The sequence below is a fragment of the Symphalangus syndactylus genome, chromosome 10, assembly GCF_028878055.3.
Source record: "Symphalangus syndactylus isolate Jambi chromosome 10, NHGRI_mSymSyn1-v2.1_pri, whole genome shotgun sequence".
NCBI lineage: Eukaryota > Metazoa > Chordata > Mammalia > Primates > Hylobatidae > Symphalangus > Symphalangus syndactylus.
Window position 1 is genome coordinate 35,327,481 of NC_072432.2, and position 23,779 is coordinate 35,351,259.

Consider the following 23,779-nt stretch of genomic DNA (forward strand, 5'->3'; position numbering starts at 1 on the left):
ACCATTCTGACTGGCATAAGATGGTAAATCATTGTGGTTTTGATTTGCATTTCTCTAATGATCAATGAGGTTGAGCTTTTTTTCATACATTTGCTGGCTGCATAAATGTCTTCTTTTGATAAGTGTCTGTTCATGTCCTTTACCGACTTTTTAATGGGGTTGTTTTTTTTCTTGTAAATTTGTTTAACTTCCATGTACACTCTGGATATTAGACCTTTATCAGATGGATAGATTGCAAAAATTTTCTCCCATTCTGTAGGTTGTAGAGAGCAGGGATTTTTGAGATCTCTCTGTAATCTTTGCTCAATTTTGCTGTGAGCCTAAAACTGCTCTAAAAAATAAAGCCTATTAAAAATACAATAATATCCCCATTCCTTCTGGGTTATAGTCAGTAGAGAACAGACACTAAGGAGCCAAGTGGGGATGAACATAGTTCCACTAGTGGAGGGCCAGTGCTTCCCCCAAGTAAGACCTCCTTGGAAAACTGGAGTAAACATAAGGCTTCTCCATAGATCGTGTCTCCTCCTGTCTGGAAAGCTGATCCTTCAGAGCAGACTTTGAGTACCCAGTTAACTATGAGGAAGGACTTGCCTCAAAAACACTATGATGAGCAGACTGGAGTTCACTAGAGGCTGGAGAAGAGAAATGGACGCTTTTTAGAGGGGTCCTGATCCACATGTGTTTACTACTGAGAATAACAAATGAAAAGAGGAGAGTTTACTCATCTAAACAATGCAAAACAGACAGAGGAATGGATTTCTCACTTCTGAGGCAAAAGAATCCTACCTACTGGTTCTAGGATATGGCTCAATAACTCTGAGGTTCTCACCAATCAGGTTAACTACTTACTATTCCAATCTTGGCAAAGAGCAAATAGGAAATGAAAAGAGTTGAAAACTTATGTCTCTAACATCAATGAACTTGAGAAGAGTTTTCACCTACAGTTTCACATTATAATGCTTTTTTATTCCCCAAGAAGTCATTCATTCAATTAAGTATGTTTGCTTAGTGGTTTTTACCCTGTCATAAGTAGAACTATTTATGCAGTTGCTCTCTGTAATACCTTTCACAGCATCATATTTAAAAAGCTTTTAATAATGAGTATAACCATGTACTGTAAATTGAGAAACCAGAAAGCTAACCACATCAATAAATACTAGAGAACAAATAAAAAGTTTTAGAGCATTTATTTTAGAAAAGTTTTGTAATGTTATCCTAAAGATAAGAATATGTATTTAATCCTTTGGGTATATACCCAGTAATGGGATTGCTGGGTCAAATGGTATTTCTAGTTCTAGATTCCTGAGGAATCACCACACTGACTTCCGCAATGGTTGAACTAGTTTACAGTCCCACCAACAGTGTAAAAGTGTTCCTATTTCTCCACATCCTCTCCAGCACCTGTTGTTTCCTGACTTTTTAATGATCGCCATTCTAACTGGTGTGAGATGGTATCTCATTGTGGTTTTGATTTGCATTTCTCTGATGGCCAGTGATGTTCAGCATTTTTTCATGTCTTTGGCTGCATAAATGTCTTCTTCTGAGAAGTCTGTTCATATCCTTTGCCCACTGGTTGATGGGGTTATTTGTTTTTTTCTTGTAAATTTGTTGGAGTTCATTGTAGATTCTGGATATTAGCCCTTTGTCAGATGAGTAGATTGCAAAAATTTTCTCCCATTCTGTAGGTTGCCTGTTCACTCTGATGGTAGTTTCTTTTGCTGTGCAGAAGCTCTTTAGTTTAATTAGATCCCATTTAAGGATTATAAATCATGCTGCTATAAAGACACATGCACACGTATGTTTACTGCGGCACTATTCACAATAGCAAAGACTTGGAACCAAGCCAAATGTCCGACAATGATAGACTGGATTAAGAAAATGTGGCACATATACACCATGGAATACTATGCAGCCATAAAAAAGGATGAGTTCATGTCCTTTGTAGGGACATGGATGAAGCTGGAAACCATCATTCTCAGCAAACTATCACAAGGACAAAAAACCAAACACTGCATGTACTCACTCATAGGTGGGAATTGAACAATGAGAACACATGGACACAGGAAGGGTAACATTACACACTGGAGATGGTTGTGGGGTGGGGGGAGGGGGGAGGGATAGCATTAGGAGATATACCTAATGTTAAATGACGAGTTAATGGGTGCAGCACAACAACATGGCACATGTATACATATGTAACTAACCTGCACACTGTGCACATGTACCCTAAAACTTAAAGTATAATAATAAAAAAAGAATACGATTTTAAAAATTTGTAACTTCTCATAGACTATACATTTTTAAAACTCTAGCTGTCCCATATTAATTGCTTAGCCATATACTGCACCCAGCTGGGGCTCTGAGAATGGCACATTGAAAAGAATTATGAGGGACAAGAAATTTTTCTGGTTGTTAGAAAAAAATTGTACTAATGTTCTAAAAGTTCATAATTAAAGTATTCCCAAAAACGTTCTCAACATTGGTGTTTAGGTGCTCTCCTGAAGTAACATTAATTAAGATACATCAAAATGTCATTTACTCAGCAAACATTTATTGAATACCTATAAGGTTCTGTTTGCCAGGGAGCTGAAACAAAATATCTGCCCTCAACTACAAGCATAATAATAAATTATTTAGCCAGAATCCTGTTTGTAATTCTCTTAAGGTCCCTCACACCAGTGTAGTCAAAAGTATCTTCATCTTCTCACTAGGAAACTCTGCTCCTCTTGTTCTTCTTTCTTTTTTCTGTTTTTTTTTTAAGTTATAATATTGTCTCAGTTATACAGCCTAGAGAGCTCATAAGCACCTTTGACTTGGCCTTTTTTCCTCATGCTGTTATTCAGTTTGTTTATAAGCCCTATCAATTCCACTTCCATAATATTTCTCTCTTTTTTTTTTCTTTTTTTGGAGGCAGAGTCTCACTCTGTTGCCCAGGCTGCAATACAGTGGCATCAACACAACTCACTGCAACCTTGACTTCCCGGGCTCAGGCGATCCTCCTGCCTCAGCCTACTGAGTAGCTGGGACTGCAGGCACATGTCACCATACCTGGATAATTTTTAAAATTTTTTGTAGGGACAGCATTGCCCTGAGTTTCCCAGGCTGGTCTTCAACTTCCGGGCTCAAGCCATCTTCCAGCCTTGGCCTCCCAAAGTTCTGGGATTACAGATAATAAGCCATTGCACCCAGCCCATAACATTTCTTATGTTTATTTTACTCCTAAAATTTAGCAAAGCATTCAAGACACTTCATGTTTCAATTATGAATTTTCTTTCCACTCTCACCTGCCAAAATATCTCACTTCATCCGGACAAATTTACTTACCTCTCAATGTACTCTTGACTTCACATTGCTATATCTGTGTCCATCCTATCCCTTAACTTACCATGTCCTTATCTTTGCCTATTGAAATTTCATCTTTCAAGAACCTATGATTTTTTTCCAGATTTTCCAGTTTTACTTTGGCACTTATGCCATTTTAATTTGTACAACATTTCTGTCTTTTTATTAAATTAATTGTAAGTTCCTTCAAAGCAGGTGTTAGCTCTTTATGATTGGGACCTATCCTTGCATATAGTCATTTAGAAACCATTTATTAAATTAGCTAATGCAATATTAATTAGTTATTGCTTCAAATGAGATGTCATGAAAACTATTGATGACTGTTAAGAAATGGTAACATCTTTGAATTTCAGAAGAGACAATTTCTTGATTTTAAAGTAGAAGTTCAAAGTAAATCAATACTGATATCTACATTCAAGACCTAGAATATTATATAGGCTAGTGAATATTATCCTTCATCTCTGGAGAATGAAAAGGACTGTAACTGGTGAAATTGCCGTTTTTTTGTTATCTGACTAAGTGTATTAACCAAATCCAGTGAACGTTTCTGTCTGCATCGTATTCAAGATCTTTGCAGCTTTTGACACCAATGATCACTCTCTTATTGAAACACTTGTCTTTTTTTTTCTAATTCTGAGACACCACTTACTGGTTGTCTTCTTCCCTCACTGCTTCTTCCTTTCTTATCTTCCATATTCCATTCTTCTTTTCCTAACTTCTAAATACCAAATATCACTCAGGACTTAGACCTGGGCCTTTTCCTCTTTTCCTTTTATATAGTTTGTCTATGTGGTCTCATCAGTGTCCAAGATCATCATATTTATGCATGCGACCTTCTAATTTAAACATTATCTGGCCAGGCGTGGTAGTTCATGCCTGTAATCCCAGCACTTTGGGGGCTGAGGCGGGCAGATCACCTGAGGTTGGGAGTTCAAACCAGCCTGGCCAACATGATGAAACCCCATCTCTACTAAAAAATGCAAAATTAACCAGACATCATGGCATGCACCTGTAGTCCCAGCTACTCAAGAGGCTGAGGCAGGAGAATCGCTTGAACCCAGGAGGAGGAGGTTGCAGTGGGCCGAGATTGCGCCACTGCACTCCAGCCTCAAAAAAAAAAAAAAATATATATATATATATATATATAAATATAATCATTATAGATATAGTTGAAGCTTCCTGTGTACTATTTTCCAACCTCATTCCCCTCCTTTTCCTGGAGGTACCAACTATGCAGATAAAAGCAGAAATTAATGTCAGTAGCAGTGTGTTCGTCATGTGTCTATCTATGCCTTCACGACAAAGGAAGTTTAAAAACTTGAGTTCCTGGCTTCTACATTGGGAAAGTAATATTAATAATGTTAGAAATTCTCCAAACATGGGGTGACTTATTAAAACCTGCTCAGGCCAGGTGCCATGACTGATGCCTGTAATCCCAACACTTTGGGGCACCAAGGTGGAAGAATCATTTGAAGCCAAGAGTTTGAGGCTAGCCTGGGCAACATAGTGAGACTTCATCTCTACAAAATAAAAACTTTTTTAGAATTAGCTAGGCATTGTGGTGTGTGCCTGTAGTCCCAGCTACTCAGGAGGCTAAGGCAGAGGGTCCCTGGAACCCAGGAGTTCAAGGATGCTGTGAGCTATATGATCGTGCCACTATTCCAACCCAGGCAACAGGGCAAGACCCTGTCTCTTTAAAAATAATGAAATAAAATAAAAGCTGCTTGGGCAAACTGTTAAATGTTTGCTTCTATTCCTGAGATACCCAACTGGTCCAGAATTTTTTTAGAATGCATTACTAGATTTACTATTATTTTATTTTAGATGTTTGTATCTAAGCTTAGTTTGGCATCCAATTTTCTTGGATTATAATGATCTTAAATATTTATATTGCATTTATGTTAGCCTCACAAAATGAATTGAAGGTGTTCCCTCTTTTTCCATTCTCTGAAATTATTTTGATATGATAGTGCTTATTTATATGTTCTTTGAATGTTTGGTAGAACTTTCATATTAAAGTATCTCATACTAGTGGGTGTTTTCTATGAGAAAGTATTTACTGATTGAATTTTTAAAAATAGATACAGGAATATTCAGGTGTCCCATTTCTTCTTGACTAAGTGTTTATAAGTTATAGTAGCCAGCAAAGTTGTTCATTTCACTTATGTTTTTAGACTGTTGTCATATAGTCATTTATAGTATTCACTTTATTATTTTTTCACTCATATTTTATGTTATACTTCATTTTTATTCCTAATATTGCTTATTTATGCCTTCTCTTTTTAATTAATCAATCTTACCAGAAGAGTGCCTATTTTATTATTCTTTTCAAAGAATCAGCATTTGGTTTTGTGAATCTTGCCTATTGTTTCTTTGTTTTATAGTTTATTAATGTCTATTTCTACTTTTAGCCTTATTTCCTTTAATTTATTTTATTTAGATTTACTCCGATTTTTTTTTTTTTTTTTTTTAGACAGAGTCTTGCTCTGTTGCCCAGGCTGGAATGCAGTGGCCCAATCTCGGCTCACTGCAACTTCTGCCTCCTGGCTCAAGCAATTCTTCTGCCTCAGCCTCTCAAGTAGCTGGAATTACAGGCACCCACCACTACACCCAGCTAATTTTTGTATTTTCAGTAGAGACGGGGGTTTCACCATGTTGGCCAAACTGGTCTTGCACTCCCGACCTCAGGTAATCCGCCTGCCTTGACCTCCCAAAGTGCTGGGATTACAGGCCTGAGCCACCATGCCCAATCTCTTTTGCTCTTTCTAAACTTCCTAAGGTGGACACTTAACTAATTTTCAGCCTATTTTTCAATATAAACATTTAAAGATATAAATTACCCTTTCAGTACTGCCTCAGCTCTATCTCACAAGTTTTGTTATGTAGTATTTCACTTCCAAATATCTTCTGATTTTTGTTTTCATGTCTTCTTTGACTGAAAAATTATTTAAGGTATGCCTTTAGTTTGAAAATGAAAGAAATTTACATTTTTTTCTATTATAAATTGCATTTTGGTTACAGAGTATAAGCTGCATGTTATAATGTTTGTTTATTTGTTGTGATTTAATTCATAGGCTAGTATAGGTTCAGTTCTCCTAAGACTTTACCAGGCTTCAAAGTATATATATTCTCTAATTTGAGCATACAGAAGTCTATATATTTCCTTTAAATTAAGCTTTTTTAATACGTGGTTAAAATCTGAGATAATCTTACTACATTTTGATTATCATTGACTCAGAGGTTTAAGTTTCTTCAAGGTTGAGGATTTAGCCATTTTTCTTTGTAATTCTGTCAATTTGTGCTTCATGTATTTTAAGGTTGAATTGTTACATGCATACATGTCTTTACATAATGACTTATTCCTCAGAATGTTTTTTGTCTTAAATTATAGTTTTTGATATGAAAATAGCTATATCAGCCATATATTGGTTAATATTTGTTTTATTTATCATTTACTCTTCTCATAACTTCAGAATTTTGTGTCTTCATGTTTTTAACTATTACAGGTTATACTTGGATTCTCATGTTTTTAATCCAGTCTTCAAGTGTCTGTCTTTAACTAATTTGGACCATTTAAGTTTATTGTGGTTATGGATAAATTTATATTTACTTCTGTCATCGTATTTTGTGCTTTCTGTTAACCGTATTATTTCTCTAATTCTTTTCCCCAATGCATTCTATTAGATTGATCAAGGTTTTTCCCCTCTATTTGTTTAAAAGTTGTATGTTCTAGTTCTGTTCTATTCACGATTACCCTTGAAATTTAATATGTGTACTTGAATTAACAAGTAATTTAAAAAACTAATTTTAAAATAAAATCACTAGTTTCATCTTGAAGGATGCATTAATTTTGATGACCCTCATTCGTCCCCAACTTATTGTTTTCCAGTACTTTTGTTCCAATTTATACTTTATCAGCTTTTTCGAGGTATAATATACAGACCACAAAATTTATTTATTTTAAATGCACATTTTGATGAGTTTTGGTAAATTTATAGAGTTGTACAACAATTACAAAAATTCAGTTTTTGAATACTTACATAATCTCAAAAAGTTTCCTCATGCTTATTTGCATTAAATCCTCACTCCCACCTACCCAAGTCCCAAGTAACAAATGATCTGCTTTCTTCACAGTTTTGCCTTCCATGAAAAGTTACATAGATTGTCCGGGCACAGTGGCTCACGCCGGTAATCCTAGCATTTTGGGAGGCCAAGGCGAGCAGATCACCTGAGCCCAGGAGTTCAAGACTAACCTAGGCAACATGGTGAAACCCCATCTCTACTAAAAATACAAAAATTAGCTGGGCATGGTGGTGCACCTGTCAGCTACTTGAAGGCTGAAGTGTGATGGATTACATTTATTGATTTGCATATATTGAACCAGGCTTGCATCCCAGGGATGAAGCCGACTTGATAGTGGTGGACAAGCTTTTTGATGTGCTGCTGGATTCGGTTTGCCAGTATTTTATTGAGGATTTTTGCATTGATGTTCATCAGGGATATTGGTCTAAAATTCTCTTTTTTTGTTGTGTCTCTGCCAGGCTTTGGTATCGGGATGATGCTGGCCTCATAAAATGTGTTAGGGAGGATTCCCTCTTTTTCTATTCATTGGAATACTTTTAGAAGGAATGGTACCAGCTCCTCTTTGTACCTCTGGTAGAATTCGGCTGTGAATCCATCTGGTCCTGGACTTTTTTTCGTTGGTAAGCTAATTAATTATTGCCTCAATTTCAGAGCCTGTTATTGGTCTATTCAGGGATTCAACTTCTTCCTGGTTTAGTCTTGGGAGGGTGTATTTGTCCAGGAATTTATCCATTTCTTCTAGATTTTCTAGTTTATTTGTGTAGAGGTGTTTATAGTATTCTCTGATGGTAGTTTGTATTTCGATGGTATCGGTGGTGAAATCCCCTTTATCATTTTTTATTGCATCTATTTGATTCTTCTCTCTTTTCTTCTTTATTATTCTTGCTAGTGGTCTATCAATTTTGTTGATCTTTTCAAAAAACCAGCTCCTGGATTCATTAATTTTTTGAAGAGTTTTTTTGTGTCTCTATTTCCTTCAGTTCTGCTCTGATCTTAGTTATTTCTTGCCTTCTGCTAGATTTTGAATGTGTTTGCTCTTGCTTCTCTAGTTCTTTTAATTATGATGTTAGGGTGTTGATTTTAGATCTTTCCTGTTTTCTCTTGTGGTTATTTAGTGCTATAAATTTCCCTCTACACACTGCTTTAAATGTGTCCCAGAGATTCTGATATGTTGTGTCTTTGTTCTCGTTGGTTTCAAAGAACATCTTTATTTCTGCCTTCATTTCATTATTTACCCAATAGTCATTCAGGAGCAGGTTGTTCAGTTTCCATGTATTTGTGTGGTTTTGAGTGAGTTTCTTAATCCTGAGTTCTAATTTGATTGCACTGTGGTCTGAGAGACAGTTTGTTGTGATTTCTGTTCTTTTACATTTGCTGAGGAGTGCTTTACTTCTAACCATGTGGTAAATTTTGGAATCAGTGAGATGTGGCACTGAGAAGAATGTACATTCTGCTGATTTGGGGTGGAGGGTTCTGTAGATGTCTATTAGGTCTGCTTGTTGCAGAGCTGAGTTCAAGTCCTGGAAATCCTTGTTGACATTCTGTCTCATTGATCTGTCTAATATTGACAGTGGGGTGTTAAAGTCTCTCATTATTATTGTGTGGATGTCTAAGTCTCTTTGTAGGTCTCTAAGGACTTGCTTTATGAATCTGAGTGCTCCTGTATTGGGTGCATGTATAGTTAGGATAGTTAGATCTTCTTGTTGCATTGATCCCTTTACCATTATATAATGGCCTTCTTTGTCTCTTTTGATCTTTGTTGGTTTAAAGTCTGTTTTATCAGAGACTAGGATCGCAACCCCTGCTATTTTTCGCTTTCCGTTTGCTTGGTAGATCTTCCTCCATCCCTTTATTTTGAGCCTATGTGTGTCTCTGCACGTGAGATGGGTCTCCTGAATACAGCACACTGATGGATCTTGACTCTTTATCCAGTTTGCCAGTCTGTGTCTTTTAATTGGGGCATTTAGCCCATTTACATTTAAGGTTAATATTGTTATGTGTGAATTTGATCCTGTCATTATGATGTTAGCTGGTTATTTTGCTCATTAGTTGATGCAGTTTCTTCCTAGGATCGATGGTCTTTACAATTTGGCATGTTTTTGTGTGGCTGGTACTGGTTATTGCTTTCCATGTTTAGTGCTTCCTTCAGGAGCTCTTGTAAGGCAGGCCTGGTGGTGACAAAATCTCTCAGCATTTGCTTGTCTATAAAGGATTTTATTTCTCCTTCACTTATGAAGCTTAGTTTGGCTGGATATGAAATTCTAAGTTGAAAATTCTTTTCTTTAAGAATGTTGAATATTGGCCCCCACTCTCTTCTGGCTTGTAGGGTTTCTGCCAAGAGATCTGCTGTTAGTCTGATGTGCTTCCCTTTGTGGGTAACCCGACCTTTCTCTCTGGCTGCCCTTAACATTTTTCCCTTCATTTCAACTTTGGTGAATCTGATAATTATGTGTGTTGGGGTTGCTCTTCTTGAGGAGTATCTTTGTGGTGTTTTCTGTATTTCCTGAATTTGAATGTTGGCCTGCCTTACTAGGTTGGGGAAGTTCTCCTGAATAATATCCTGAAGAGTGTTTCCCAACTTGGTTCCATTCTCCCCATCACTTTCAAGTACACCAATCAAACTTAGATTTGGTCTTTTCACATAGTCCCATATTTCTTGGAGGCTTTGCTCATTTCTTTTTACTCTTTTTCCCTAACTTTCCCTTCTCACTTCATTTCATTCATTTGATCTTCTGTCACTGATACCCTTTCTTCCACTTGATCGAATCAGCTACGGAAGCTTGTGCATGCGTCATGTAGTTCTTGTGCCATGGTTTTCAGCTCCATCAGGTCATTTAACGTCTTCTCTATGCTGTTTATTCTAGTTAGCCATTCATCTAATCTTTGTTCAAGGGTTTTAGCTTCCTTGCAATGGGTTCGAGCATTCTCCTTTAGCTCGGAGAAGTTTGTTATTATTGACCTTCTAAAGCCTACTTCTGTCAACTTGTCAAAGTCATTCTCCGTCCAGCTTTGTTCCATTGCTGGCGAGGAGCTGCGATCCTTTGGAGGAGAAGAGGTGCTCTGGTTTTTTGAAATTTCAGCTTGTCTGCTCTGGTTTCCCCCCTTCTTTTTGGCTTTATCTACCTTTGGTCTTTGATGATGGTGACCTACACATGGGGTTTTGGTGTGGATGTCCTTTTTGTTGATGATGTTCCTTTCTGTTAGTTTTCCTTCTAACAATCAGGACCCTCAGCTGCAGGTCTGTTGGAGTTTGCTCGAGGTCCACTCCAGACCCTATTTGCCTGGGTGTCACCAATGGAGGCTGCAGAACAGCAAATATTGCTGCCTGATCCTTCCTCTGGAAGCTTCATCTCAGAGGGACACCCGGCTGTATGAGGTGTCAGTCAGTCCCTACTGGCAGCTCCATCCATTCTTAAAGTTCAAATTCCATGCTGGAGAACCACTGCTCTCTTCAGAGCTGTCAGACAGGGACGTTTAAGTCTGCAGAAGTTTCTGCTGCCTTTTATTCAGCTATACCCTGCCCCCAGAGGTGGAGTCTACAGAGGCTGCCAGGCCTCGTTGAGCTGCAGTGACCTCCACCCAGTTCGAGCTTCCCAGCTGCTTTGTTTACCTACTCAAGCCTCAGCAATGGTGGACGCCCCTCCCTCAGCCCAGGCTGCTGCCTTGCAGTTTGATATCGGACTGCTGTGCTAGCAGTAAGCAAGGCTCTGTGGGCATGGGACCCACCAAGCCAGGCATGGGATATAATCTCCTGGTGTGCTGTTTGCTAAGACCATTGGAAAAGCACAGTATTAGGGTGGGAGTGTCCGGATTTTCCAGGTACTGTCTGTCACGGCTTCCCTTGGCTAGGAAAGGGAAATCCCCCGACCCCTTGTACAGCTTCCCAGGTGAGGCGACGCCCCACCCTGCTTCGGCTCACCCTCTGTGGGCTGCACCCACTGTCCAACCACTCCCAGTGAGATGAACCAGGTACCTCAGTTGGAAATGCAGAAATCACCTGTCTTCTACATCAAGTATGCTGAGAGCTGCAGACAGGAGCTGTTCCTATTCGGCCATCTTGGAACGATCCTTTCTTTTCATTTATTTAAGAAATATTTGAAAAGCAAAGATTTCATCATTTTGATGAAGTCCAATTTATCAGTTTTTCTTTTATGGAACATGTTTTTGATATTATATCTAAGAAACCTTTTCTTAGTCCAAGGTCATAAATATTTTCTCCTGTATTTTTTTCCTAGAAGTTTTACAGTTTTAGCTCGTACAATTAGGTCTATGATCCATTTTAGTTAATTTTTGTATATGACCTAAGGATCTAGGTTTAGTTTTTGTAAATGAATAACCAGTTCTCATAGAATCATTTGTTGAAAGAACATCTTTTTCCTATTGAATTGTCTTAGCATCTTTGATGAAAATTAATTGACTATTTATGTGGGTTGGATTCTGAATTCCACTTAGTTCCATTGATCTATCTCTCTTAATGTGGATTCTACACTGTCTTGACTGCTGTTGCTTTACACTGAATTTTTAAAAAAGGCAATATTAAGTACTCTAACTTCATTCTTACTTAGCAAGATGGTTTTGGCTATTCTAGGTATTTTTGTATTTCTATATAATTTTAGAATCAGCTTGTCAATTTTTCCAATAATCTTTCTAGACTTTTGGCAGGAATTGCAGTTAATTTGTAGATCAATTGACATCTAACAATATTGAGTCATCTAATCCATTAACATGATATATCTCTCCATTTATTTAGGCATTTATCTGAGTGATTTTTTTAGTTTTCAGTGCAAAGGTTTCACACTTATTTTGTTAAATTTATATTCCTAATTATTATTGCTATAGTTTGAGTGTCTCTACCAAAACTCATGTTGGAATGCTTAAGAGGTGGGGCCTAATTGGAAGTGTTTGGGTCTTGAGAGCTCTTTCTTTGTGGGCAGCTTGGTACTATTCTTACACTGGTGAGTGAGTTCTCACTCTTGTGAGATTAGTTCTCTCAGGAATGGATTAGTTACCATGAGAATGAGTTGCTATATGGTGAGGTCACACTTCATGCTTGGCCTCCTGGTACATGCCTACTCCCCTTCGACCTTATTCTATCATGTTGTGAAACAACACTAAAGCTTTCACCAGAACCCAAGCAGATGCCAGTGTCATTCTTTCCAGCCTGCAGAACTGCAAGCCAAATATACCTCTTTATAAATTACTCAGTCTCCGTTATTCTGTTATAGCAACACAAAATGGACTAAGACAGAAAATTGGTACTGAGAGTGGGATGTTGCTATTTGGATACTCAAAAATGCAGAAGCGTCATTGGAACTGGGTGATGGGCAGAAGTTGGAAAAGTTTGAAGGAGCAGACTAGGAAAAGACTGTATTGCCATAAACAGAGCATTAAGGATAATTTCAGTGAGGGCTCAGAAGACAACAAAAAGACGAGAGAAAGTTTAGAATTTCGTAGAGATTGGTTAAGTAGTCATTACCACAATGCTGATAAAAATACGGACAGCAAAGGCCATTCTAATGAGATCTCAGATAGAAATGAGGAACAAGGTATTAGGAACTGGAGACCAAGTCATCCTTGTTAGACCATAGCAAAAATTTGGCTATGTTGTTTCTAAGGCTTTGTGCCCTAAGGTTTTGTGGAAGGCCAAACTTAAGAGTGATGAACTAGGGTACCTGGCAGAAGAAATTTCTAAGCAAAATATAGAGCAGCTATGTAGTTACTCCTTACTACATTCAGTGAAATGCAAAATGACAAGGGAAGCAAGCATAAAAATTTGAAAATTAATAGCCTGGCCATGTGGTAGAGAATGAAAGAGCATTTTCAGGAGAGGAATCTAAGGGTGCAGCAGAACAACCAATACTAAAGAGATTAGCACTGAGAGAAGAAAGCCAGTTGATAATTATTGAGACAATTTTTTAAAGGCCCTGAAGACATTTCAGAAATTTTTGAGGTTGCCTCTCCAGAGGTCTAGGAGGACATAATGGTTTTAAGAGACAGAACCCATGCATCACTGCCCTATGCTGTTTTGAGATCCTGCTCCCCAAATTCTGGCACAGCCCTCAGCAGCCACCCCAGCCATGGCACAATCATACCCAGGTGTGGCTCAGGCTGCCATTCCACAAGATACAAACCATAAACCTTGGTGGCATGCAGTCATGGATCAAGCAGCCTCAGATACAGCTCATGACAGCACTCTGGAGGGTGCAAGCGGTAAGCCTTGATGGCATTTACAACCATGTGGTACTAGTTTTGCAGATGTGCAGAATACAAGAGAAGTGGAGGCATAGTGGCTTCCACCTAGATTTTAAGGAATGTACTGAAAAGACTGGGAGCTCAGGTGGAGATTTGTTGCAGGGCCAGAGCCACTGCAGTGTACCTCCCCTAGGGCAATGCTGAGCAGAAATGTAGGGTTGGAGCTGCCACAAAGAGTCTGTACCAGGCCAATGCCTAGTGAATCCATGAAGTGGACCACCAGTGGGACTCCAGAACTATAGAGCCATTGCCACCATACAACCTCAGCCTGGAAAAGCCACAGGTATCCAACTCCAACCAGTGAGAGCAGCCGTGTGGCTATGCCCAACAAAGCAATGGAGGTAGAGCTGCCCAAGGCTTTAGGGATAAAAACTCCCCACTGTGCCCAGGAGGTAGCACGTGGAGTGGATAATTATTCTGGAGCTTTAAGATTTAGTGTCTGCCCTGCTGAGTTTTGAACTTGCTCGAGGCCTGTCACCTCTTTCTTCTTTTGGCCTATTTCTCCCTTTTGGAATGGGACTGTCTGCCATATGACTATTCCACCATTGTATCTTGGAAGTAAATAACTTGTTGTTTTTTTTTTTATTATTTTATTTTACAGGCTCATAGCTAGAAGGAACTTGCCTTGAGTCTTATATGAGACTTTGGACTTTGACCTTTGAATTGTTGCTGGAATACCTTAAGACTCTGGGGACCATTGAGATTGAATAATTACATTTTATAGTGTAAGAGGGACATGAGTTTGGGGTTCCAAGGGTGGAATGCCATGGTTTCCGTGTCTCTGCCAAAAATCATGTTGGAACCTTTAAGAGGTAGGGCCTAATGGGAGATGCTTGGGTCATGGGGGCTCTGCCATTTTGAGCAGCTTGGTACAGTCCTCATATAGTGAATGAGTTCTTGCTCTCATGAAACTGGATTGGTTCCTGTGGGAATAGATTAGTTACCCTGAGAATGGATTGTTATAAAGCAACCCATTGTACAAGGTTGTAGCTTGCGTTTGGCCTCTTGGCACATTCCCACTTCCTCTTTGGTCTTCTGCCATGTTGTGATGCACTGCTAAAGCCCTCACAAGAAGCTAAGCAGATACTGGTGCCATGCTTCTTGAACTTCCCAGTCTGGAGAAACATGAGCTAAATAAACCTCTTTATACAGTCTCAGATATTCTATTGTAACAACATAAAACAAACTAAGACATTTATTTTTGATGCTATTGTGATTGGAATTGTTTTCTTTATTTCATCTTTGTATTGTTTGTTGCTACTACATATATAACCGATTTTTGTATATTGATCATATACTCTACAAAATTTCTAAGCCCCCCTCTTAGTTCTCATAAGTCTGGGAGGGGGTGTGGTATGTGGGTGTGTATGTGGGTGTGTTCCTTAGGATTTTCTGTATACAAGGCTAACAATAAAAAGAGTTGTCTTTTTTCCATACCTTTTTTCCTTGACTATTGAACAAACTAAGACCTGTGGTGCATTGTTAAATAGAAGTGGTAAACACAGATATCTTTGCATGTTTCCTAATCTAGAGGGAAGCACATTTTTACCATTAAGTGTGTTGGCTATAGGCTTCTGGTAGATGCCTTGATCATTTGAAGAAGTTCCCTTCTATTCATAAGTTGATGAGATTTTTTTCAATATATGAGTGTTGAATTCTGTCAAATGCTTTTCTGTCTCTTATTGAGGTGATCATATGGTTTTGTCCTTTATTCTGTTAATATAGTTTATTACATTGATTTTTGGATGTTAAGTCAACCTCACATTCCTGAGATAAAGTTTATTTGATTATGGTATAAAATCCTTTTCTTATGTTGCTCAATTAGGTTTGCTAATATTTGGTTAAGAATTTTTATGTCTAGGTTCACAAAGGATATTGGTATATAGCTGTGTTTTCTTGTAATGTCTTTGTCTTGTTTTGATATCAGGGTAGTATTGATATCAAATGAAATAAAGTTAGTTGGGAAGTTTCCTTCCTCCTCTATTTCCTGAATAAAGTTTTTGTAACATTGGTATTATTTCCTCCCTTAATAGTTTGATAGAATTCACCAGTGAAGTATATTTTTTCTCTATAGGAAGATTTGAAATTACTGATGCAATTTCTTTACTTGATATTGGTATTTGTTTTTTTTTTCCTTTTTCCTTGAGTCAGTTTTGGTAATTTGTGTCTTTCTAGGAATTGTTCTATTTTGTCTAAGTTGTCCAATTTTTTGCCTTAAAGTTATTATGCTATTTTCTTAACATCCTTTTAAGGGTAGGGTCTGTGGTGATATTTCTCTTTGATTCTTGATTTTGGGAATTAGTGTCTTCTTTCTTTTTTCTTAGTCAATGTAACTAAATATTATTTATCTGCTTGACTTTCTGAAATAAGCAATTTTGGATTTCTTTGGTTGTTTTTAATGTTATCCTGTTCTGTATTTATCGTTTTCCACTGTGACCTTTTTATTTCATACATCCTACTTACTTTTGGCTTGGTTTACTCATCTTTTTCTAGAGTCTTAAGATGGAAGTTTTAATTTTCAATTTTAGATTATTTTTCTTTCTGTTTTTAAAGCTATACATTTTCCTCTATACACTGCTTTAATTGCATCCTGTAAATAATGCTATGTTATTGTTTTTTTGTATTTTAAGTTTATAACATTTTATTTATAAAAATAGGCTGGGGGAAAAGGATTTATACCACTGCATTCTTTCCTGGGGGAGAACTATTTTGGGCCATTTTTGAAATTTTTTTCCTCTTAACAATTTTCGAAGTCACATTTGAATTCCTTCAGAATGGTATTTGTCAACAAAAAAGCTCAAGTGAAAAGGAGGAGGGAAACTGGGGAAGCATGAAGAAAGGGAGTGAGAGAAGAAGGAGTGGACATACAACAGTCAACACATAAAGAAATGGCTTTTACTGAAATGACTCTGCCCTGTGCCTCATGCACTAGGTGATGCAAGCATGCTGCTCAGACATCAACACCAAATGTCATTTAGAAATGGTAGTCTTCTCTGGGTTCTGAAGGACACTTGTTCCCCAACATGACACTATTAAATGATGCTTTCAAGGCAGACACTAAGACATTACTCCAAAGAGAAGGCTGTGGTGGCAGATGCTGGGGCCATATTATTCGTAGTCCTTCTTGGTGTGACAGGCCTGAAATAACTCCAGAGTTGAGGCTAGCACTAAGCTTCCAAACCATAAGGCATAGTGCTGCATGTGATGGATTACCACCTGAACCTCTGCAAGCTTAGGTTTGATTCTCCTACCACTGAGCTCCTTAGTGAGTTTTAATCTGGCATGTACCACTCTTCAAATCTCTCTGTAATTGAGGTTCAAATCCCCGAATATGGTCAAACCCCTTGAAAGAACAACATTCTTATACAGTGGACAATGCACATCAATGGGACAGTTTTGTATTCATCAACAACATTCAAGATGGATTCCATAAAGTCTGGGTTGGCAAACTCTGGGTAAAAAAATATTTCAGGTTGCAGGAACCTTTTGTAACCAACATCTGTTATGAACTTCTCCTGGTTGATCACATTGATACCTGTGTACTGTTTGGTCCACTTCCAGGGATCCACATCATGCTTAGCAAATTCCTTGACTATATCAGGGCAAATGTAACAGTATTTCTCCTTAATGCCTTTTGTGGTCTCCAGTGACTGCTCAAGAGGGATTCCTACCTCCCTCTCCCTTAGCAGCTGTTGAATGAAATACACAGTATCACCTACAATTAGGATGTGATTGATGCAGCTCCCAATTACATAACCTTCCACAACTGGGAGAACATGGGTGACTCCATCTCCTTTGTCAATGACTATACTCATTAACATACATTCACCCACTTGTTGAGATGTCCAAGATACTGCCAAGGCCAGTACCTCCTGAACTGCAATGTAGAATCCTGGTACATTAAATAATTCAAACATAATTTCTGTAAAAATGCTCTGTATTTTCTAGTGTATTCAGTGGAAGTTCTGTCATTAAAAAATAATGGTCCTCAGATTCTGCTCAAAGATATTTAAAAACCACTTGCTCCATGGACCTTTCCATAATATCCCAGTCTTCAGTGATTCCATGTCATATTGACCACTTTGTAGCATACATAGATTTATCAATGGCTTCATCCTGTATGAAAAAGTCAAGGTCATCAACTCCCCTCAACATTCTCCTTTGGGCTTTGTCAACTACCTTTGCCGACTCTCTGATAAAAATACATGAAAGAATAGTAAACTATGGCTCAGTGTTGCCTGCATAGCCAAGCTTGGAATATCTACTGAGGTGATCACAGGGCTGAGACCCAGAGCAGTGGGTGCAGCTCAACCTCCAGGTGTGGGCTGGATGCCAGGGGCTGAGAGCAAGGCAATGGAGGAGCCAGGGTGGGCACCAAGTGGCTCTTATCAGATGCCACAGTCTGCCACACAGGAAGGCAGGAATCCCTCCATGCTTGGAATACGCAGCACTTAGCCCCACTGGCCACCCTGGAGCACCCTGCCACCATCCACTTGGCAACCCACTCGCCCCATACACCACGTCTTCTGTGTGTTTCCACTTTTATTCATTTTAAGATATATTGTAGCTGGGTGCAGCAAACCACATGGCACGTGTATACCTATGTAACAAACCTGCACATTCTGCACATGTATCCCAGAACTTAAAGTACAATAAATTTTAAAAAAGGAATATTTTAAAGGATCAACCTACTATTTGACGGTCATGGAAATAGTGAATGGGAATTAAAAGGAAAAAAATAAGTTAGCAAAGAAAGGGAAGAGGAAACGGAAAAAGAAAGGGAAGAAAAAGGAAAAGGGAAATATAAGAAAAGAGCCAAATAAATAAATAAACAAATAAGTGACTGAAAGTCTGGGAGTTGGCAAATACTATTCAGACAACACTGATAAAATAGGCCTCTTGCTAAAAATAGCAGAATGCACAAAGTATAGGAGCAGCCTGTCTGTCCTGAGAGGCTGGGGAGGTTTAGGAAAAGAGGCTGGGGAGATTTGAGACAGATCTGAAGTATGTAGTCAGTTTTTGCTTGGTGAAAAAAGTAATCATGGGTGATTCAGAAAAAGGAAGATACTTACATAGTAATTGTTTTGTACCTTTTTTTAGTCTTGTATTACTTTCATAAAATTATCTTTGCATCAAAAGTTATTAACACTTTCAGGACTCCTTGTATGCAAAATTCATTGAATTGCATTTCTTAATTTGTGATCGCACTGGTAATTTATCTAGCACAATGAGCTGAACATGTGTCTTTATGTTTAAAGGGAAAAATAAAATTCAAAACAGCATATTTGATGTAATTTATGATTAGATAATAGAGAAATATCAATTTTAACATATTTTTTAGAAAGTAAAGCTTAGGCCTGTCACGGTGGCTCATGCCTGTAATCCCAGCACTTTGGGAGGCTGAGGCGGGCGGATCACCTGAGGTTGGGAGTTCAAGACCAGCCTGACCAACATGGAGAAACCCTGTCTCTACTAAAAATACCAAATTAGCCGGGTATGGTGCTGCATGCCCTGTAATCCCAGCTACTTGGGAGGCTGAGGCAGGAGAGTCGCTTGAACCCAGGAGGCGGAAGTTGTGGTGAGCTGAGATCACGCCATTGCACTCCAGCCTGGGCAACAAGAGCGAAACTCCATCTCAAAAAAATAAATAAATAAATAAAATAAAGCTTAATGAAAATTTCTTATTAGCAGAACTACTAAAAAAATATAGTGACTCTAAACTCATATCTTACCATGCAGTAGGAGATGTGTATCAGAATTTAAGCAGCAGAGAAATCATTTTTAACTTTTTTTTTTATTTTTACTTATCAAAAAACCATATGAGCTAAAAATAACAAGGCTTCCTAAAATGTACAAACCTCACCACAGCTTTATCACACTGTTTTTTGGGGGGTTTTGCTATTTTAAAATATAAAATAATTCTTCAATATAACTCACAATTATTTAAGTATCAGCAATACTTTGTTATTTATATTAATAAATTCTGCTTCCTTTTGTGAGATTAATTGCTCCATAGCCTTTGCCAGTCTGTTTCTGGGCACTTTACTATTTCTCTACTCAGAGTTGTAATTGCCCTTTACCTATCCTTCTTAATCAGAACATCTTTCCTTTATACCACTTTTTAAAAAATAAATTTAATACTTAATTCAATTTAATACTTCTAAATAAACATATATATATATAATATAGTCAAGTTCATTAGGAACATATGTGTGATTTCTCACATTTCTTTAATGTCCAAAAAGATATCCCACTGCATATATGTTTTCTGGTGGGTTTTAATGTACATATTATTTATTATTCTTTTTTCGTGACACTAGTGCTTCTCAAATTATCTATGATGAAGAAACAGATGTGGTTTTTTGTTTTGTTTTTCTTTTATAAAAAAACTTTTATTTTGGGTTCAGGGGTACATGTTCAGGTTTGTAACATAAGTAAACTTGTGTCATGTGGGTTTGTTGTACAGATTATTTTGTCACCTAGGGACTAAGCTTAGTAGATTAATACCCAATTGTTTTTGTTTTTAATTTCCTATTTGATGTAGACTGATATTTACTTTTTATAAGATACAGTGTCAAATTGCTATAGAAGTTTGTAACCACTCTCCATTTCTGTGTTTGTCTTGTCACTGAGAACAAATCCTTGGCACCAGCCAAGCAGGCCCCTGACCAACAGCACAGGGGAGCGTCCTTCCGGCTCCTTGCTTCCTGTCAGCGTTCCGCTCACTAGACAAGTGCCTGAACCACCCCCTTCTCTTGTCTATTGATATTCAAGCAAAATCTCAATGCAAAAAGAGAATCCATGATGTAATTAGAGAAGATAAAGTGTTCTTTTCGCATATATCCTAAAAAATATCTTTCCTCAAAAATGTCAAAAATTATATTACCAGAAATGTTCTGATTCTCCTAGAATGCAAGAATTCCTGGAAGAACATCTTAACAGATTGCAGTGTTCTTTCATGCTCACTAGTTCATTTTATTGTAACAAAACCTATTTATGTTGGCAGGAGATAATTTTTTTATCCCCATTTTACAGACAATAAAACTGACAGGTTAAAATTATTACATATATATACTAATTACACTTGTGTTTTCTTCTTTCACCCATAATTACCATTTGCATATATATATATGTCTCCTAATCTCCTATCCTTTTACATTCAACCTGCTTGTTTTATCTAAAGTTTGTTTCTTGTAGGCACCATATAGCTGAATCTTGTTTTTTAAAGTCCTGTACAGTAGTAGTTGCCTTTTTATTTTAGTCCATTCACATAATTATTGATATGGTTGGACTTGCATTTAACATTTTGTTATTTGTTTTCTATGTGTCATTTTTTTTGTTTTTCTTTTCTTACATTACTGCTTCTTTCATGTTAACCAAGTATTTTTAGTGCCCTATTTCAATTTCTCTGTTGATTTTTTTTTTTTTTTTTTGAGACAGAGTCTTGTTCTGTTGCCCAGGCTGGAAGTGCAGTGGCGGGATCTTGGCTCACTGCAAGCTCCACCTCTTGAGTTCACGCCATTCTCCTGCCTCAGCCTCCCGAGTAGCTGGGACTACAGGTGCCCGCCACCACTCCCGGCTAATTTTTTTGTATTTTCAGTAGACATGGGGTTTCACCATGTTAGCCAGGATAGTCTCCATCTCCTGACCTTGTGATCTGCCCACCACGGCCTCCCAAAGTGCTGGGATTACAGGTGTGAGCCACTGTGCCCGGCTTCTCTGGGGCTTACTTTTTTAAGAGACAATGACATGGTCATAGCTTATTGCAGCCTCAAACTCCTGGGCTCAGTCAGTCCTCTCATCTTTGCCTGTCAAGTAGCTGGGACTACAGGCATGTGTCATCACACCTGGGTAATTTTGCTTAAGTTTTTTAGAGACAGGTGTATTAGTCCATTCTTGCATTGCTTTCAAATACCTGAGACTCAATAATTTATAAGAGGTTTAATTGCCTCACAGTTCTTCAGGCTGTACAGGAAGCATAGAGGCTTCTGCTTCTGGGAAGGCTTCAGGAAGCTTACAATCATGGCAGAAGGCAAATACATGTCACATAGCGAAAGCAGGAGTAAAAGAGCAAGGGGCAGTGCCACACACTTTTAAATGATGAGCTCTCACAAGAATTTACTCACTGCCCCAAGGATAGCACCAAGAGGATGGTACTAACCATTCATGAGAAATCTGCCCCCATGATCCATTCACCTCCCAGCAGGACCTATCTCCAACATTGGGGATAACAATTCAACATGAGATTTGGGCAGGGACACATATCCAAACTATATCAACAGAGTTTCATTGTGTTGCTAGGGCTAGTCTCAAACTCCTAGCCTCAAGCAATACTTCTATCTCAGCCTCCCAAGTACCTTTGGGGATTATAATAATCAATCATCTTCACTTTTTACAATCTACTTTGGTTTAATAATTTTTACTTAATTCCAGTGTTATATAGCAACTTTGATCCAATGTACCTCTTATATGCTATGAACTCAGCAGTATTGTTATAGTTATTGCCTATAATAATCAGATGCTTTTTTTTAAAAAAAGAGATGAAATCAGAATATGCACACACACACACACACATACAGTCTTTTATACTTACAAATTTATTTACCATTTCCAGTGCCGTTTATTCCTTATAGGTTCAAGTTGCCATCTGGTGTCATATCCTTTTATCTTAAAAGCATTTTCTTTAGTGTTTCTTTAGCAAGGATAAGTTCTCTTTATTTTTATTTATCTGGAAATGTCTTTATTTCAGCTCCATTTTTGAAGGATCATTTAACTGGATACAGAATTCTTAATTGACAGTTATTTTTCTCTCCACTTTTGAAATGTTGCTTCATAAGGCCTCCATTTTTTTCAGATAAAAATGCCAGTATTGATCATATTATTGTTCCCCTGTATGTGATAAGTCATCTCTTGCTACTTTCATGATTTTCTTATTATCCTTGGTTTTCACCAATTTGACAATGATGGCTCTAGGTGTGAATCTCTTTGTGTTTATCCTACTTGAGATTTGTTGAACTTCTTATATCTGAAGATTAATGTTTTTCATAGCATTTTTGAAGTTTTCAGACATTACGTTTTCAAATATTTTTCTGCCCTCTTATCTCTCTCTTCTCCTGGAATTCCCATTATGCATATGTTAGTGCTCTTGATGGTATCCCATAAGTTTCTGAGGATCTGTTTATTATCCTTCATTCTTTTTTCTTTTTGTTCTTCAGATTGATTAACCTCTATTGGTCTATCTTCAAGTTCACTGGTACTTTCTTTCACAAGGTCAAATATGCTATTGAACCTTGCTAGTGATTTTTTCACTTTAACTGTTGTACTTTTCAATTCTAGATTCTATTTTTAAACATATTCTGTCTCCTATTCATATTCTCTATTAGACAGCACATTATCATATTTTTAATTTGAACATATTTATAATATATATTTTGAAAACTTTCTTTCTAAATCCAATATCTGAATTGAGACAGTTTCTATTCACTGCTTTTTTTCCAGAGTATGAGCCATATTTTCCTGTTTCCTTACATGTCTGATAATTTTTAATTGAAAACTAAACACTTTAATTATACATTATAGCAAATCTGGATTTGGTTTTTATTTGTGATTGTTTTTGTTGTTGTTATTGTTTTGATAATTGGCCTATACTTGTGCTGTGTAATCCTTCTGCCCAGTGGTTTTCAGCAGTGATGTCTTTTATATTGTGTTGTTGTTGTTATTGTTGTTTTAGCCTGTCTTTCTAGGGATTTCCTTTGTGTCTGTTGCATAGCTTGATTTTGGAGAGACATTATGTTAAAGCTAGTAAGGCTTCCACTCTCTGCCAAATAATCTGTGGGTGGGTGGGTGAATGCATTCAAAGTTGCAATTAATACTCAAGTCTTACTTCATTTTTACTTTTTGTCATACTCTCTTGAGTCTTTCCTGCACTTCTATACTTTTCCAATCGGCCGTATATGTGTGGAGAACTTATCTCAAACTTTCTATGATTCTCTCCTTTCCAGGATCTCTCTTTTTTTTTTTTTTTTGAGTAATACTCAGGTTTTTAATTTATTATAGTGAATGGATACAAAGCAAAATTAGCAAAGGGAAAAAGTTGAATGTG

General features: G+C 37.5%; 1 protein-coding gene and 1 pseudogene across 5 annotated transcripts in view; one reads left to right on the forward strand and one right to left on the reverse strand.

Annotated features, from left to right (window-relative positions):
• Nucleotides 1-23,779, forward strand: part of SLC9B1 (solute carrier family 9 member B1) — a 142,278-nt gene that overhangs the window by 55,088 nt on the left and 63,411 nt on the right. The window lies entirely within an intron of this gene.
• LOC129492047 (actin-related protein 3B-like) lies at nt 16,735-17,819 on the reverse strand (annotated as a pseudogene).